Source organism: Anomaloglossus baeobatrachus, chromosome 1 (genome assembly GCF_048569485.1).
Source record: "Anomaloglossus baeobatrachus isolate aAnoBae1 chromosome 1, aAnoBae1.hap1, whole genome shotgun sequence".
In the NCBI taxonomy this organism is placed as follows: domain Eukaryota; kingdom Metazoa; phylum Chordata; class Amphibia; order Anura; family Aromobatidae; genus Anomaloglossus; species Anomaloglossus baeobatrachus.
Genome location: NC_134353.1, coordinates 819,045,566 through 819,062,068, shown reverse-complemented (window position 1 = coordinate 819,062,068; position 16,503 = coordinate 819,045,566). Strand labels below are relative to the sequence as shown.

The 16,503-nt window shown below is 42.5% G+C and overlaps 1 long non-coding RNA gene across 1 annotated transcript in view; it reads left to right on the top strand.

Moving 5' to 3' along the window:
* The window catches only part of LOC142300791 (uncharacterized), a 156,966-nt gene that overhangs the window by 77,196 nt on the left and 63,267 nt on the right, over positions 1-16,503 (top strand). Inside the window, exon 3 of the long non-coding RNA XR_012752679.1 lies at positions 11,658-11,833. This is a non-coding gene — a long non-coding RNA (uncharacterized LOC142300791). The remainder of the gene's footprint in view (positions 1-11,657; positions 11,834-16,503) is intronic.

Here is a 16,503-nt window from a genome sequence, read left to right as displayed (position 1 = left end):
TGTGCTGGAATCCCCTGTCAGGGACCTCCGCTGATCCCGGGTAGATCTGGGGGTAAATGCCAGTGCACCCCTCTATATGTTCCTTTCTCAGCTGACTCCTCAAGCCTTGCCCTTGTTGGCTGAACCTGGCTCGGCCTCCACTGCAGCCTCCGGGCTGGGAGCTCGCCTGTCGGTTATTTTCCCCTTTTCTAGAGGTTCTGCTGTGGGCTGTGGTCCGGGGAGCATGCAGCTTCCCTGGACCTCGGTTTCTAACCTTTGGAGTTGACTTCTCCTCCTCCAGTGACTAGAGACCGTCCCCTGGATGCAGCTTGATCCCTCCACCGATGTTCCTGTGGAACAGGCCACCAGCTCAAAAGCTATCTGTGGCCCTGGAATCCTTTCGTTCCCTGCTTGGTGTCACCTGGACCCTCTGAGTCCCAGGGTCTTCACCAGGAAGCATCACTTTCTTCTCTTGCTCCTTACTGACTAGATCACTACTCTTCTTTCTCCTCTGCCTCCCGCAGACCTCCTCCTCCTTCTCCCCTCTCTCTCAGACTGCCTAAACTTGACCTCCCTTTCTCTGTCTACTCTCTGGTGGCTCCTCCCACCTCCCCAGTTGCTAAGCTACCACCCAATCGAATGGGGATGGGACTTACCGGCCCTCCGAGGTGAGCCAGCCTCGAGGGTTGCTGCCACAGTCCCCTGTCCCTGTGTGTGCCTACCAATGGGTGTAGTGCAGGTTTACCTGGGAACTGGCATGTACCCCTTTCCTTACCCAGGATAGGACATCACACCTCTGGATGGGGTGCAATGTCTCTGTAGCGACGGAAGCCTCAGGGGCGCCACAATGTCGTAGTGTGCAAAGTGCCCCTAAGCTAAGGATAGAATTGGATGTTTGTAAGCTTTGTATACAGAATGCATATGCTGTAGCCTTTTCCATTGAAAATGTATTCTCATTTTTCATTAGAATATATTTTGCACCATTTTCGGATTGGTTTTGGATTTGCGCTGATTTGTTTTCTGAGTCTTGATGATGTTTATTTTGCTTATTTGCTCATACGTTTTGCACACAGGTATAATGGAGCAGTTATCTAGCTGTATTTGCCAAAATGTAAAATAACTAGCACATTTAACCTTGTTACTGAGGACGACTGATTGAATTCTCCTATTCAAGCTTTTGTTTATATTGTGCAGTTGTGAATTGTAACATGCAAAGTTCAATTGACACCTCATTTTCTTCTTTTTTATCATGTTTATCCAATAACATCAAGAAGATTGGAGAATAGTAACCAACATAATTCTTGCTAAACTGCAAAGAAAAAAAAAACACTATTCAAAATCCCACTTTATTTTTGCAGTCTGTTTTTAGTAAAAAATATAGTGGTGAAATATCAGCTATTAATTACAAAACAAAAGGTGTGTTTTTTACCACGGTGTTTTATCTGTTTGTTTTTAATCATTGGCTTTTGTATTTTTTACAATTGCAGCTTGCCCCAAGTGTGCCATTTTTATCACTTTGCAGTGTTTCTCTGGGAGATGGTATGGTTGCTCTTGGGTTTTGTACGAATGAGTACAATCAAATCTTTATTTTGATATAGTGCTAACATATTCGCAGCACTTTACATACATCAGGAACACTGTCCCCATTGGGGCTCACAATCTAGAGTCCCTATCAATATGTCTTTGGAGTGTGGGAGGAAACCCACACAAACACGGGGGGAGAACATACAAATTCCTTGCAGATGGTATCCTTGGTGGGATTTGAACCCAGGACCCCAAGACTGCAGTTCTAACTACTGAGCCACCATATCACCCTGATAAAACATTGGATTGCTCTCACTCTAGTGTAAAAGTCTGGGGCAGTGTCTATCTGCTTTGATTTCTCATGCCATAGGGGCATGTGGCATGAATCGCAACATGCTGCATTTGGCAGCAAGTCTCAGCTAACGCACCCCCATACAAGTCTATGGGAGCATGTGAAACATTGAACTGCACTCGCATGTCATCCGAGTGCAGTGCAATGTACGCAGAGACAGCCCAGGGAGGACAGGGGGAGAAAGGGCTCCCTCCTTCTTCTCATCAGTTGTGATACGATCACAAGATCGCATCACAGTCGCATGACCCTCAACTCACACTCACAGCAGAGTGTCATTAGCATATCGCTTCCGATGCTCTCACATCAGAAGCTGTGCGCAACTGGAACCAAGGCCTAAAGGTATATATGTAAGGGCTCATATAGATGTCCATTTTGCACATCCTTTGTTCATGTATCCGAGATGAAAAGGGCCAATACAAGTCTATTTGTCCGAGATATACAAGTACAGCACACTGATGGCATCCATGTATCATCCCCTTTTAACCCCCTCCATATTTAACCCTTTCACAACTCAGCGATTTTCCATGTTTGCCCTTATGTTTTTTCCTCCTTTTCTTCTAACAGCCATAACTATTTTATTTTTCTCTCCTATGAAATGACAGAAACAGGATTCATCAGTTAACCCTTAGTTTGTCATAACAAAATATTGGCGTCCTGCAATCACATCACAGGAGCGCTGATGAGAACGGAAACACACATACTTTTGCCAGTACATGCTAATTTAACTGGTTAACAGACATGGGTGAATCTCCGATCCACCCAGGGCTGTTAGCGGCACGTAATGGCTGATTCAATTAGGCATCAAGTATTGTGCAGAAAAATGTGTGCTAGTCTGCATCAAAGGGTATGGTTCCACTTGCGTTTTGCACGGACAAGTCTAATCCGATTAAAACATGGGATTGCACTCACACCAGTGTAAAATTATGGGGCAGTATCCATCTGCGATTGATATCTCATGCCATATCAGCATGCGGAACGAATCGCAGCACGCTGCGTTTGGCAGTGATTCTCGGCTCACACACAGCCATACAAGTCTATGGGAGCACGCGAAACATTGCACTGCACTTGCATGTCATTTGACTACACAGAGACAGGTTGCGGAGGAGATAGGGAGAATGAGTTCCCTTTCTCTTCTCCGCAACTGTGACTCGATCGCAAGATCACATCACAGTCGCATGACCCTCAGATGACGCTCGCAGCAAAGGGTCATTAGCATATTGATTCTAATGCTCTTGCATCGCAAGCTGTGCACAAGTGGAACTGTGCCCAAAGGTAGAGACACAACCAGTTGGTCACATGTCACAAAAGGGCTTAAATTTCAATGTATAGGAAATGCTTTGTAAGGTCATGTGCACATATTGAGTATCTGGTGAGTTTTTACCTCAGTATTTGTAGCCAAAACCAGGAGAGGGTAATAAATTCAAAAGTGGTACCCGTGATTCTATTATACTTTTCCTATGATTTTTCCACTCCTGGTTTCGGCTTAGAAATAATGAGGTAAAAAACTCACCAGATACTCAATATGTGCCCGTGGCCGGATATACACCATGTGCAGAATTATTAGCCATGTTGTATTTTAGAGGATTTTTTTTATTATTGATCAACAACTATGTTCTCAATCAACCCAAAAGATAAATATCAAGGTTTAATATTTTTGGAAGTTGGAGTGGTTTATTTTTAGATTTGGCTATCTTAGGAGGATATCTGTTTGTGCAGGTAACTATTACTGTGCAGAATTATTAGGCAACTTAATAAAAACCAAATATATTCCCATTTCACTTGTTTATTTTCACCAGGTAAACCAATATAACTGCACACAATTTAGAAATATACATTTCTGACATGCAAACCCCCCCCCCCCAAAAAAAATTAGTGACCAATATAGTCACCTTTCTTTCTGACGACACTCAACAGCCTACCATCCATAGATTCTGCCAGTTGCTTGATCTGTTTACGATCAACATTGCGTGCAGCAGCAACCACAGCCTCCCAGACACTGTGCAGAGAGGTGCACTGTTTTCCTTCCCTGTAGATCTCACATTTTATGATGGACCAAAGGTTCTCTATGTGGTTCAGATCAGGTGAACAAGGGGGCCATGTCATTATTTTTTCATCTTTTACACCTTTACTGGACAGCCACGCTGTGGAGTAGTTGGATGCATGTGATGGAGCATTGTCCTGCATGAAAATTATGTTTTTCTTGAACGATACCGACTTCTTCCTGTACCACTGCTTGAAGAAGTTGTCTTCCAGAAACTGGCAGTAAGTCTGGGAGTTGAGCTTCACTCCATCCTCAACCCGAAAAGGTCCCACAAGTTCATCTTTGATGATACCAGCCCATACCAGTATCCCACCTCCACCTTGCTGGCGTCTGAGTCGAAGTGAAGCTCTCTGCCCTTTACTGATCCAGCCTCTGGCCCATCCATCTGGCCCATCAAGAGTCACTCTCATTTCATCAGTCCATAAAACTTTTGAAAAATCTGTCTTAAGATATTTGTTGGCCCAGTCTTGACGTTTAATCTTATGTTTCTTGTTCAAAGGTGGTCATTTTTCAGCCTTCCTTACCTTGGCCATGTCCCTGAGTATGGCACACCTTGTGCTTTTTGATACTCCAGTAACGTTGCAGCTCTGAAATATGGCCAAACTGGTGGCAAATGGCATCTTGGCAGCTTCATGCTTGATTTTCCTCAATTCATGGGCAGTTATTTTGCGCCTTTTTTGCCCAACACGCTTCTTGTGACCCTGTTGGCTAATTGCCATGAAACGCTTGATTGTTCAGTCATCACGCGTCAAAAGTTTGCCAATTTCAATTTTCAAGACTGCTGCATCCCTCTGCAAGACATCTCACAATTTTGGACTTTTCAGAGCTCGTCAAATCTCTCTTCTGACCCATTTTGCCAAAGGAAACTAAGTTGCCTAATAATTAAGCACACCTTATATAAGGTTTTGATATCATTACACCACATCCCTCCTCATTAAAGAGATGCACATCACCTGATTTACTTAATTGGTACTTGGCTCTGAAGCCTATACAGCTTGGAGTAGGATAACATGTATAAAAAGTATCATGCGATCAAAATACTAATTTGCCTAATAATTCTGCACACAGTGTATTCCTTTATTCATCTATCTGTGATAAATCCTGACACATTGATCGTAAAACGAACACACTGATCCAAGACACTGATGACACCGATACCATTTTATGATTTACGTATTTAATCATGGACATGTGAATGAGACCTTAAAGTAGCTGTTCTTTTGCTGTTTTTGGAGTTTTTTCCCCCCATATTACTAATCACATAATTCTATGAGACATCTGTAAATCATATAATTTATTGATCACATTATGCGCAATCTAAAAAATGCATTTAAAAAGTGCTACAAAACACATTATTTGCTAAAATAAAGTGTGCTTGACTGGTGTGTATGGGGTCATTCCACTTTCTGCCAACTGTAAGCCCCTTTCATGACATGCAAACTGAAAGCAGAGGTCTCTGGAAAAGTAAATCTAGTTTGTTGCAATCTTTAATTGTGGTCATGTGCCGTCCATGACATATTAGGGATGTTAATACTAATAATTAAGAGCTTTGCACTGCACAGTATGCTCAAACTGACTGCTCCAGGGAGCAAAGTCAGGCCACCAAGCAAATCACAAATCAATCTTTTCATAGTTGGCGATTAATCAACTTAGGTTAATGTCATTCAGAACAGCAAATGTGGCAGACAAGCTGTGAAGACCTTCAGAAAGGCACCACCTCAAATTTGCATTGAATGGGCAGCTAATATCTTTGTGACGCCTCTCAAAACACATAATCAACACTACTATTCTAATCTTTAGAATATAATTTACATCCAATAGACTCGTTTGTAGACTGGTTGTTGTTATGCAAAGTCCTAACTTATTCAAGTTAATTGAAAAGAAACACAGTCTGGAGGATTCCTTTATTTATTGAATTCGAATGTAGGACTTAAGCTGGTGTCACACATAACGACAACGACAACGACGTCGCTGCTACGTCACCATTTTCTGTGACGTTGCAGCGACGTCCCGTCGCTGTCGCTGTGTGTGACATCCAGCAACGACCTGGCCCCTGCTGTGAGGTCGCCGGTCGTTGCTGAATGTCCAGCTTCATTTTTTGGTCGTCACTCTCCCGCTGTGACACACACATCGCTGTGTGTGACAGCGAGAGAGCGACGAAATGAAGCGATCAGGAGCCGGCACTGGCAGCTGCGGTAAGCTGTAACCAGCGTAAACATCGGGTAACCAAGGGAAGACCTTTCCCTAGTTACCCGATGTTTACGCTGGTTACCAGCCTCAGCTCTTGCTGCCAGTGCCGGCTCCTGCACTGTGACATGTGGCTGCAGTACGCATCGGGTAATTAACCCGATGTATACTGTAGCAAGGAGAGCAAGGAGCCAGCGCTAAGCAGTGCGCGCGGCTCCCTGCTCTCTGCACTGTGACATGTAGCTGCAGCACACATCGGGTTAATTAACCCGATGTGTACTGTAGGAGAGCAAGGAGCCAGCGCTAAGCGCGGCTCCCTGCTCTCTGCACATGTAGCACAGCGACGTTATGATCGCTGCTTCTGCTGTGTTTGACAGCTAAGCAGCGATCATAACAGCGACTTACAAGGTCGCTGTTACGTCACCGAAAATGGTGACGTAACAGCGACGTCGTTGTCGCTGTCGCTTAGTGTGACACCAGCTTTATTCAACCACCTAAGGCCTCATTCAGAGGTCCATTTTTCATATGTGTTCTCTTTGTGCTTTTCAGGGATGGGACACATACCTATTATAATCTATGAACTTGTTCATGTTCATGTTTTGTGCGGACCGTTTGTCCACAAAAATGTTGCAGAGACATGTTAGTTTTTGAGCGGTCTCACAGATGAAAATAACTAGAGGCCCGTGGATAATCGGGTTCACCCGGACGTTAGTTTCAGACTTGTTCAAGGACACCAAACCCCAAAAATGTTTTTTGATTTCTTTTACACAGCATCTGAAAGTGTTGTTTATACCCCCTAGTCTGCGAGTGGCTCTCACTGGGCCGAGCACCAAGCGTACTCAAGTACCTTGATGGTTAGCATACGAACATATGAACAATACCCAAACTCGGGCACAGACTTTTTTTTTTTAAAAAAAAAAAATCTGTGTTCAGGTTCAAGCCTTGGACACCCAGTATTTTTTGGTATGAACCCCGAACTTTACAGACTGGGTTCGTTCATCTCTAAAAAATGGCCCATACAAGTATATGGGTCTGTGAAAAATAACTGAGAGCATACATTGTCACCCATGACCTATCCATTTTTAACAAAGTAATAGATTGGAGAAGCTTTGAATTTATTTATTTATTATTCTTCACGCAAGAAAATTACTATTGAAACACTGATTTAGTTTTTAAAATCAATGACTAAAGTCAGATGAAAATCAGATCCAAAAGAAAGACTCCTTCACACGTCAGAGATTTTTTTCGTCTACAAAAAAAACAGTTTCATCAGTGTTTTTGATCAGAGTCATTGGTGTTTGATGAGTCAGTTTTTAATGTCAGAGTTACATCAGGTTTTCTCTGATGAAAAAAAAACCCTAATGGAGGTTTCTCAATCTTCTATGGCTCCCAATTTTTCCCAAATCCACAGACTTGCATTGGCGAGTTTGATCCGACACTCAAATTAATATCGGATAAGTCTCTGTGCTTTTGTGTGGACCACTCAAACCAAGAAAGAAAACGGACATGTGAATAGCCCAAAAAATTATCATAGATACAAGTGCTATCTGTGTTTTTTTATGCACACCATATCACTTATGTCTGATTGAAGCCTAAGTCATATCTGTATACCGTATGAATGTAAGCTTAAAGTGAACCTGTCAGGTGCAATATGCACCCAGAACCACGAGCAGATCTGGGTGCATATTGCTATTCCCTGCCTAACCGTCCCTGTATACACTAGCATAGATAAAGAGATGTTTAGAAAAAGTATTTCTAAAGCTCTTTTATCTTATGCTAATGAGCATGGGGACTAGTCCCAAGGGCGTTGCTTCATTTGCTAGTTGGCCCCATTAGCATGTTAGCACGACACATGGGAGTACTAACATGCTAATGAATTCACAGCGTCACAGGAGGATCTCACTCACCTCTCTGTTGCCATGGCCGCCCAAACGCTGGATTTCGGCTCAGTGTGCATGATCCCGGACTTTCGGTTATGCAAACTACTTCAGTTTGAAGCCGGGAAGCATACACCCGGCTTCATAATGCGCATGATCGGAACTACAGGGTCATGCGCACCTAGCCGTAATCCAGCTCTCATTGTGGTTAAAACAACATTTTCAGATATAGTGGCTCCAAAGAAAAAAAAAACCCCGCCTTCCCTCCCCCAGAAATGCTCTTTAAATGGCAGGCAGTATGTGGGCGGAGTGCTGAACTGCCCAATCATTGACTTCCATTATACTAGTTACTCGAGTTCAGCACTTCTGGAGCGTCTCACCTGCTTGGCTCGAGTAACAAGCACCAGAGCATTTTAGTGCTCACCCATCTCTATTGCCCATGTATCCACCACACATTTACCAAAACCCACTTGTCAGAGTGCCAAATGGTGATTTATCACTCTGTATCACTATCATTTTCTCTGTTCTTGAGGGCAGTGGCAGTGTGCTTTACACCAATGAAACAGACACTTGGCATTGTACATAAGGTGTACAGCATGCCGACCACTGAAACTCATTTCTTGACGCTCTTGAATCACAGTTCTTCTTCTGATGTCCCAACCAGATGTAGTTTGGGATGCTCCTTTAAGTGATACAACCGTTGATTGACACTTTTAACACATGTGCTTCAGCATACAGCCAGTACGCTCTGTGAGTCTGCATGGTCTACTGCTTCATGATTAGCTGTGGTTAACTCTAGCCTCTTAGGCTATGTGCTCACGGGAGAAAATACCTGCGGATTTTGCTGCGGAAAACCCATGGATTTTTTACATTTTCCAGATAAATCCGCAGGTTTATGCAAGTACAGACACTCCCTATGTTATCCTATGGGATTTGGGGAATGCTGTATCAATGCTGCAGTTTTTGCGGCTGCAGAAAATGCTGCGGATGTCCCGCAGCCACATGTAACTGAATGTCAATTATTCATGTGGAAATATCTGCGGAATTCCCGCTCCTTCACTACGGAGATACAGGGCGGGAAATCCGCATGAATTCTGCACTAAATCCGCACTGTTTCCGTAGGTTTACCGTAACAATTCTGCAGAAATTCTGCATCAATGGATAGCTGCGGACTCCGGGGAGTTGCTGCGTGAACCTGCGGAAATACCTGCAGATAAGTCCACGGGTATTTTCTCCCATGGGCACATAGCCTTTTGTTCACAATAAAAGCCATTTTTGTAATTTGATAGATCTGCCAAATCAGAAATTTCATGAACTGACTTGTGGTAGCTTATAAGAATGCCACAATTAAATGAGCTTTTCTCTACATTCGGCCAAATACAATATTGATTTTCAATTTTCACATAAGCTACAATGCTCAGAATAAATTAGTACACCACTTTGAAAAGTAAGATTTTAAACTATATCTCATGAACACAAGAACAATTTCCAAAATTTTGACAAGACTGAATTTCATGGTATTTTTTTGTAACCCATAAAATGAAATTATGGTTTAAAACATCATTTTCATTAGAAAATGTACAGTTTTGTGCAACTTAGTTGATGCAAAAATGAATACAACTCACATGAGCAACAGCATCTAGTATTTTGTATGATCTCCATGATTTTTAATGACAGCACCAAGTCTTCCAGTTATGGAATGAACAAGTTGGAGACTGTATGGGTGTGGTGCTACTGCCATTGGAATCTCAGAACAAGCTCCCTACAGGGGCGTAACAATAGTGGTCGCAAGGATCATGCTTGGGACCAAGGTGCAGGGGACCCGCCGACTCCAGCACCTGTTTCAGCTTCCAAGGGAGCGCATCCAGCTGAAATACATCTCAGCACCGAGACCTGTCGAGTCCCTGCGCTGAGATGTGCCGGCATAATCCTGGGCATGGGGAGCAGCGAATATTTTCATACAGCTGACATCACATACAAAAATGGGGACATACCACAATGGGGACATGATGGGGCCATAGATACCAGGATGGGGACATGATGGGGCCATATATACCAGCATGGGGCCATGATGGGGACATATATATCAACAGTCATGATGGGTCATACAGCAGGATGGGGAACATATTTACCAGGAAGTGGCCCAGAATGGGGGGACATTAGTACAGGATGGGGGGGGTCATTACTACACAATTAAGGGGATGGGGGGCAACACATCTCTTTACAGGATTTGGAATGCTACAGTAGCCCAAATGTTACTGGATCAAACTTTGCACCTGGGCCCATCAGACTCCATAGATTTACATTGTGAAAGGTACATACATCAAATCGGACTTGCTGGATTACACAGGAGTTTAAAGGGGTATTCCCATCTCCATGATGCTACCCCAATATAATAATAAAAATATTAGCAAATACCTCCAGTTAGAAATTTAGTATAGTTCTCCTGATGTTACCTCATGTGAAGGCATTGCACCTTAGCTATATATGGTTACATTCACTCACATAGTGAAAGTTAGTTACTCATTCAGTTGCTCATAACCATGGAGGTATTTGATAATATTATTACACCTACTATATATTGGGATAGGATCTTGGGGATGGGAATAACCCTTTAACACTAGAAGTCCCAGAGAGGGGTCATTTAACATTTCTACTATTGGAACCCTATGGAACTCGAAATGTCTGGGACTACTAGTGTTAAGTCATGTTACCAAGAAGGCGAGCAGCACTGGAAACTGGTAAAAGTTACTGACATATTTTGAAAGGTTTAGGGGATACAGTATTTGTGGGGGGCGCCTGCATTGTTCTACAGTTAGGTGCTGCCTGTACTCCGTCATTAGGCTTTCTCCAGCAGTTTTACATTTCTGACATGTGGCACTTTAGCATAATGAGTCAAGTTACAAGGTTATTTTACACAAGCTCCTCCTCCTACTTGAAACCGAAGATAGAAAAGACCTTTTTTCAAAAAGGAAACACTAACTCCACCCAATTATGTTTTTTGTTCTTATCTTTTACACACAGAATAAACTTTACTGGAGTCGATCAATCTATTCTGAGTCACTGAGTCGTCTTGTACTCATTAGTAACCTGTTAACCCCTAATTGTGCTATTACTATTTAGCATTTCTGCTTTTCCATTCATTCGTTGTCCTAGAAAAACTTTTCCCTGTTTTTCAGTGTTCTTGTCCTTAGATCCCTCTGAATAATAACTCAGATATGAAATACCTTTATTTTATCATTGTGGAGCATGCAGCATATATTTTACAAGTAAATGACGTGTTTGTTCGTTATTTGCGTGATGTACATGCATTTTCGGCTGTGTGATGTCATAATAACAGTGCCTGTGTTAGGTCAGGTAGGAAGCAGTGTTATTTGTTTTATATCATGCAGTGGAGTAACGAGCTGGCTCGGGTACATCCGGCTTCCTGCACGATGTGCCAAGAACATTTCTGTTGCTACAGTTTTGCAATCCAGCCAGTAAATAAAGGCCAAATCATAAGTGGTTTATTGACAGAATATTCAGTCTAATTTGCACATAATTGGCAATGGCTGAATTGTAATCTGTAATAATACAATATTAGGTAAATATCAAAGTACAAAGAATAGGAAAAGTATAATAAAGTGTTTTAAACTGAAGCCAATTTTGAAAAAATTGTATTAATGGATCGACTCATTTTCCAATTCTCCACACTTAGGACATTCTGAAGTAAAGGTGGACAATACCATCTGTAAAGAAGTTCCCCCAGCGACTGTTATCCTCAGGAGCAGCTGCAGATCGTTGCACAACTCTGCTCCAGCAGTTGCTGAGACACTACGCTAAACATGAGATGCTATAACATTATCCGTGCCACCGACTTTATATCAAATAATGGTAAGAGGAACATCCATATCAGAGATTACGGTACATTTCATGCAGTTCCACCCGCGTAATTTATTATGCTACCTGCACATGCCCAAAAATTGATGTGGGCTTTACCACAAAGGATTTTACATATTCGTACCAGGGAACTTCAGGGATATCATTGTAGCCTGAGACATTCAGGATCAATCATCATTGAAAACCTTTCCAAGATATTTTAGACTGTGATCTGTGATGACTGTGATCATCAGACTGCTAATGACGAGCTTTTGGTGAATTTTCTGGTTGCCACAATTTTTTTTTTCAATTCAATAACAGGCGATATCAAAACGTATAATTAACAAAGCCAGCTCAATACGCAAAAAATAAGCCATCACTGAGCCCCAGGTTATGAAAAATGAAAATGCTACTGGTCTCAGAAAATGGCGCCAAAAGCGTTACTCTTTTTTTGGACAAATGTCTGAGTTTTTTTTAGATAAAAGTAAAAAGTATACATGTTTGGTAGCTACGAACTCATACTGACCTGAGGCATCACACTGACATGTTAGTTTTACCATATAGTGAACAAGGTGAACAAAATATCCCCAAAAAATTGTGCAATTGCACTCTTTTTGCAATTGTAGCACACTTGGAATTTTTTCCGTTTTCCAGTTAAATATATAGTAAAACTAATGATTTCATTCAAAAGTACAAATTGTCCCCCAAAAAATAAGCCGTCACAAGACTGATGGAAAAATAAAAAAGTTACGGCCCTTGGAAGAACTGGAGTAAAAAACGAAAACCGCAAAATTGTCCGGGGGTCAAGGGATTAAATGAAAGTGATTTGTTTTTTTTTCCTTGTACTGTATTTGGCTTTGACACATCTTTATTAATATACTTATATGTGAATTACGGTAGATGACCAATATACAAAAGTCACATACAAACTTCTTGCAAAAAATTAGAAAAACTTTATATTAGAATAGTTACAACAAGAAGTAAGATACAATGTATAGAAACAAGAGGACACAAAAGTGGTTGAAATGCAACAATATGTATCAAAATTTAATAATACATGCAATTATAGTAGTGCACAATAAGTACAGTAAGGATAAAAAGAGACAGAGGTTGCACAAGGCACTGAAAAATGGAGATTGTCACATGGCATAAATGAATTTATACAAATAGAAAGCTGTGGACCATGTGATTGTCCAAAATATTCGCTGGTGAAACAGAAGTTGGCATACAGCAAAAGCTAATGTGCAATATACAGTGCAATACCATGCAAAACCGTACCAGGGCTATATCACAAAATATACAAGGCATCAGCTACGTAACATGGCGTTAATCAGCCTATATAGACCATACGGTTGTCCAGGGTGATCACTGGTAACACAAGAGTTAACATACAGCAATTGCCGATATAAAGCAGTATCTACTACAACCACAACATTAGTGGAAAGACATACCAAAGCAGTATCAAAGTAGAAAAAGAGTCAGCAGCGTAGCTTTAAGGTAGCTTTAAAGTGCCGAGTGCAAGGCAACAGGACCAGAGGTCCCCCCCGGAGTGGTAACGCGCGTTTCACGTGTTAGATAAACGCTTCATCAGACCGAAGGAGGGGTAAAGATTCCTCTATCCAAGGACCTTTTGTATGCACCATGTGAGGTATCACATGGGTGAAGGCAGCCAATCAGCGATGTTTGTATCGGCGCATGCGCAGTTCACATCAGAATCCCCAGCCACTGCGAGCGGCGTCAGGTAGAGGAGCGCTCGAGGGGGAATCCCAAAAAATCAGGTACCGCCCCCACTCGAGCGCAACCCCACCCCACAGACACCGCAAAGCATGCCAGGGAGAAGGAGTGAATCACGCAGGCGCGCACATCTGCTGCTAACACAAGGGAACGGAAACTCCCAAAACGACAGAAATGCATAAAAACCTATGAAGGACTGAATGGCATAATAACAGTAATATATAATAATCATCATAATCGAAGCCATGCAATCCAGTGCTTCAGTAGAGGCTGTAATGAAGGGAGTCTTCATGTGTTCACATGTGTAATTGGTTCTTGTTATGGCGTATTCAGGCATATAGATGGCAAAGGTCCAAAAAGAACAGGAAAAAAGGGCTGCAAGCAAAAAGACAGAAATAGCATAAAAATGATGCAACACAATTAATTAAAATAACAACAGAGGTACAAGGGGAATAAAAATGGGAAAAAGAGACCCACTGAAAAAATATATATAGGGAAAGGGGAGACATGGGGGGAAGAAGGGACTACAGGAAGGGGGCGAAGCTAAGGGACTCATTAAGACCGGACGGAACCATTGTCCCCAGTATCGTAATCCATTTTGTTTCCTTCTGAGCCAGGATTTTTTTGGTGTTCCCGCCTCTGTTGCCACATTGAACAGCATCAATCCCCATGACCCGAAATGATTTTGGATTACAATCATGAAAATTTCGAAAATGTCTTGGAAGGGTCTTAAGGGTGGAAATATCGATCACTGTCTTGGCCGCACCAATGTCTCTCACATGCTCGCGTACTCTTACTCGCAGCTCCCTAGATGTTAACCCTATATATATTTTAGGGCAACTGCATGTCGCATAATAAATAACGTAAGAAGTAGCGCATGAAATAAAAGTCCTGATGTCAAAGGTCCGACTACCATCATTTCTTTATTTCATGCGCTACTTCTTACGTTATTTATTATGCGACATGCAGTTGCCCTAAAATATATATAGGGTTAACATCTAGGGAGCTGCGAGTAAGAGTTGTTAGGTTGACCTAACGGTCACAGCTGTTGCCAGCGATGTCCGAATGCAGAGAGGGTACCGGTGACCCCCCTCTGCCCTCCCTTTAGCCTTCAATGAAAACAGGCAGACACCGTTATACACGTAAAGGCTAGGAGACGTGCGGCTCCGAATAGAAAGTGTATTGGTATTGTTTACATTACAAAGTTATACAAAGTTGATTAGGGCGTAACTATGCAACATACATATTCATTAATCTACATTCATTAAGGCATGGATTGCATATTCCCAGCAAGAGAAATTAATATAATGACTTATACTCCCATAATAGTCTATTCCGCCTCTCATTCTCATAACAAGATGTTTGTCAGTCGTTTCTAAGTCAAAACATTCTGCGTCCTTGAAGTTGGTCTCATAGTTTATTACGCAAATAAGTCTGGTTCGGTCTTGCCAGGGAGAATGAATTTCTATTATTTTCTAAGTCAGTGAAAAAGGTTAACTCTTTCCTCACAATCCCCCCTATTGGCGTGATTGATGGACAGGGGGCCATCGAGAAGCTTTGGACTATAGAGAAAGCAGGCTAGCCTCCAGATACTTTCTGAGCCGCGGGTGTGCTCAGGGAGTGTCGTCTCACATCCGTCACCCAGGACTGCCTGCATGCCTCTCGATAGGAGTCTCATCATGATACGCCAAGGTGATTTCTAGAGGAAAGAGTAGAGAAGAGAAAAAGGCATATTAGTGATTTCATACGGGTGCTGAATAATCATTGTATCTACATTGCTTCAAGCAGCGGGAAAACAAAGCCATTAGCAACTTGAACACTACATAAGCAACTAGTAAACAGAGTAACACTTGGAACACTGATAGTCTGTTGTAACAGCCTCCCCATTGAAACACTTTGTTTATTGGGACGGGTATGGCTAAGTATGGCATGGAAGAGGCTGTCACAAGTGCGTGTGTACATATCAAGCAGTCTGTGATCTCAAGTTTTTTCAGCTAACACTTCATGATGGGTCTCAAATGAATTCTGCCGTGGTGTAGAAGGCCCCAAAAAGGGAATACACATAGAAATACTTATCAGCAGTATTAGGCCTTCTTGCAGTGGCTGGCATGGACCCATGTCGATCTCCCCTCAAGTTTGACGGAGGTTGGAGTGGTCAGCTGGACAGTCAAAGGCCCTTCGAATCGTGGCTCAAGGGTCTTTCTCGCGTGCTTCTTTAGGTAGACCCAGTCACCAGGCTTTAGAGAGTGGGTTCCTGGAACGGAATCAGGATCAGGTAGAGAAGAGTAGACCCATTGGTGGGTTTCAGTTAGTCTCTTCTGCAGGGAAACAACATAAGACGTTAGGCTATCACATTGCAGGTGTAACTCCTGTGGGAAGTAGCATCCTAATCTGGGTGCACTACCAAAGAGTATTTCAAAGGGTGAGAGCCTGTGCTTTCCCTGTGGAGTAGTCCTTATAGGGTAAAAAGCTATGGGGAGACATTCTGTCCATGGTCTACCAGTCTCCTCCACTGCCTTGGCTAGTTTGAGCTTTAAAGTCCCATTTAACCTTTACTCTTTCCCTGATGACTGTGGGTGGTAAGGCATGTGTAAGGCTGACTGCATGCCTAACAGGGCACAGGTGTTCTGGAAAACTTGTCCAGTGAAATGAGTACCTCGGTCTGACTCTATGACTTCAGGGAGTCCAAACCGAGGCACCAGCTCACAGGCCAATTTCTTTGCGGTAATTCGGGCTGTGGCTGAACTGACAGGGTAGGCCTCTGGCCATCCTGAGAAGAGGTCTACACAGACAAGTACAAACTCGTAGATGCCATGTTTTGGCAACTGTATATAGTCTATTTGTACTCTTTGAAATGGGGCAAACGTCTTTGGCATGTATCTTTGCGGGGTTTTAGTTAGCTGGCCTGGATTGTGTTGTTGACAGATGTGACAAGCTTTTATTCTCTGGGA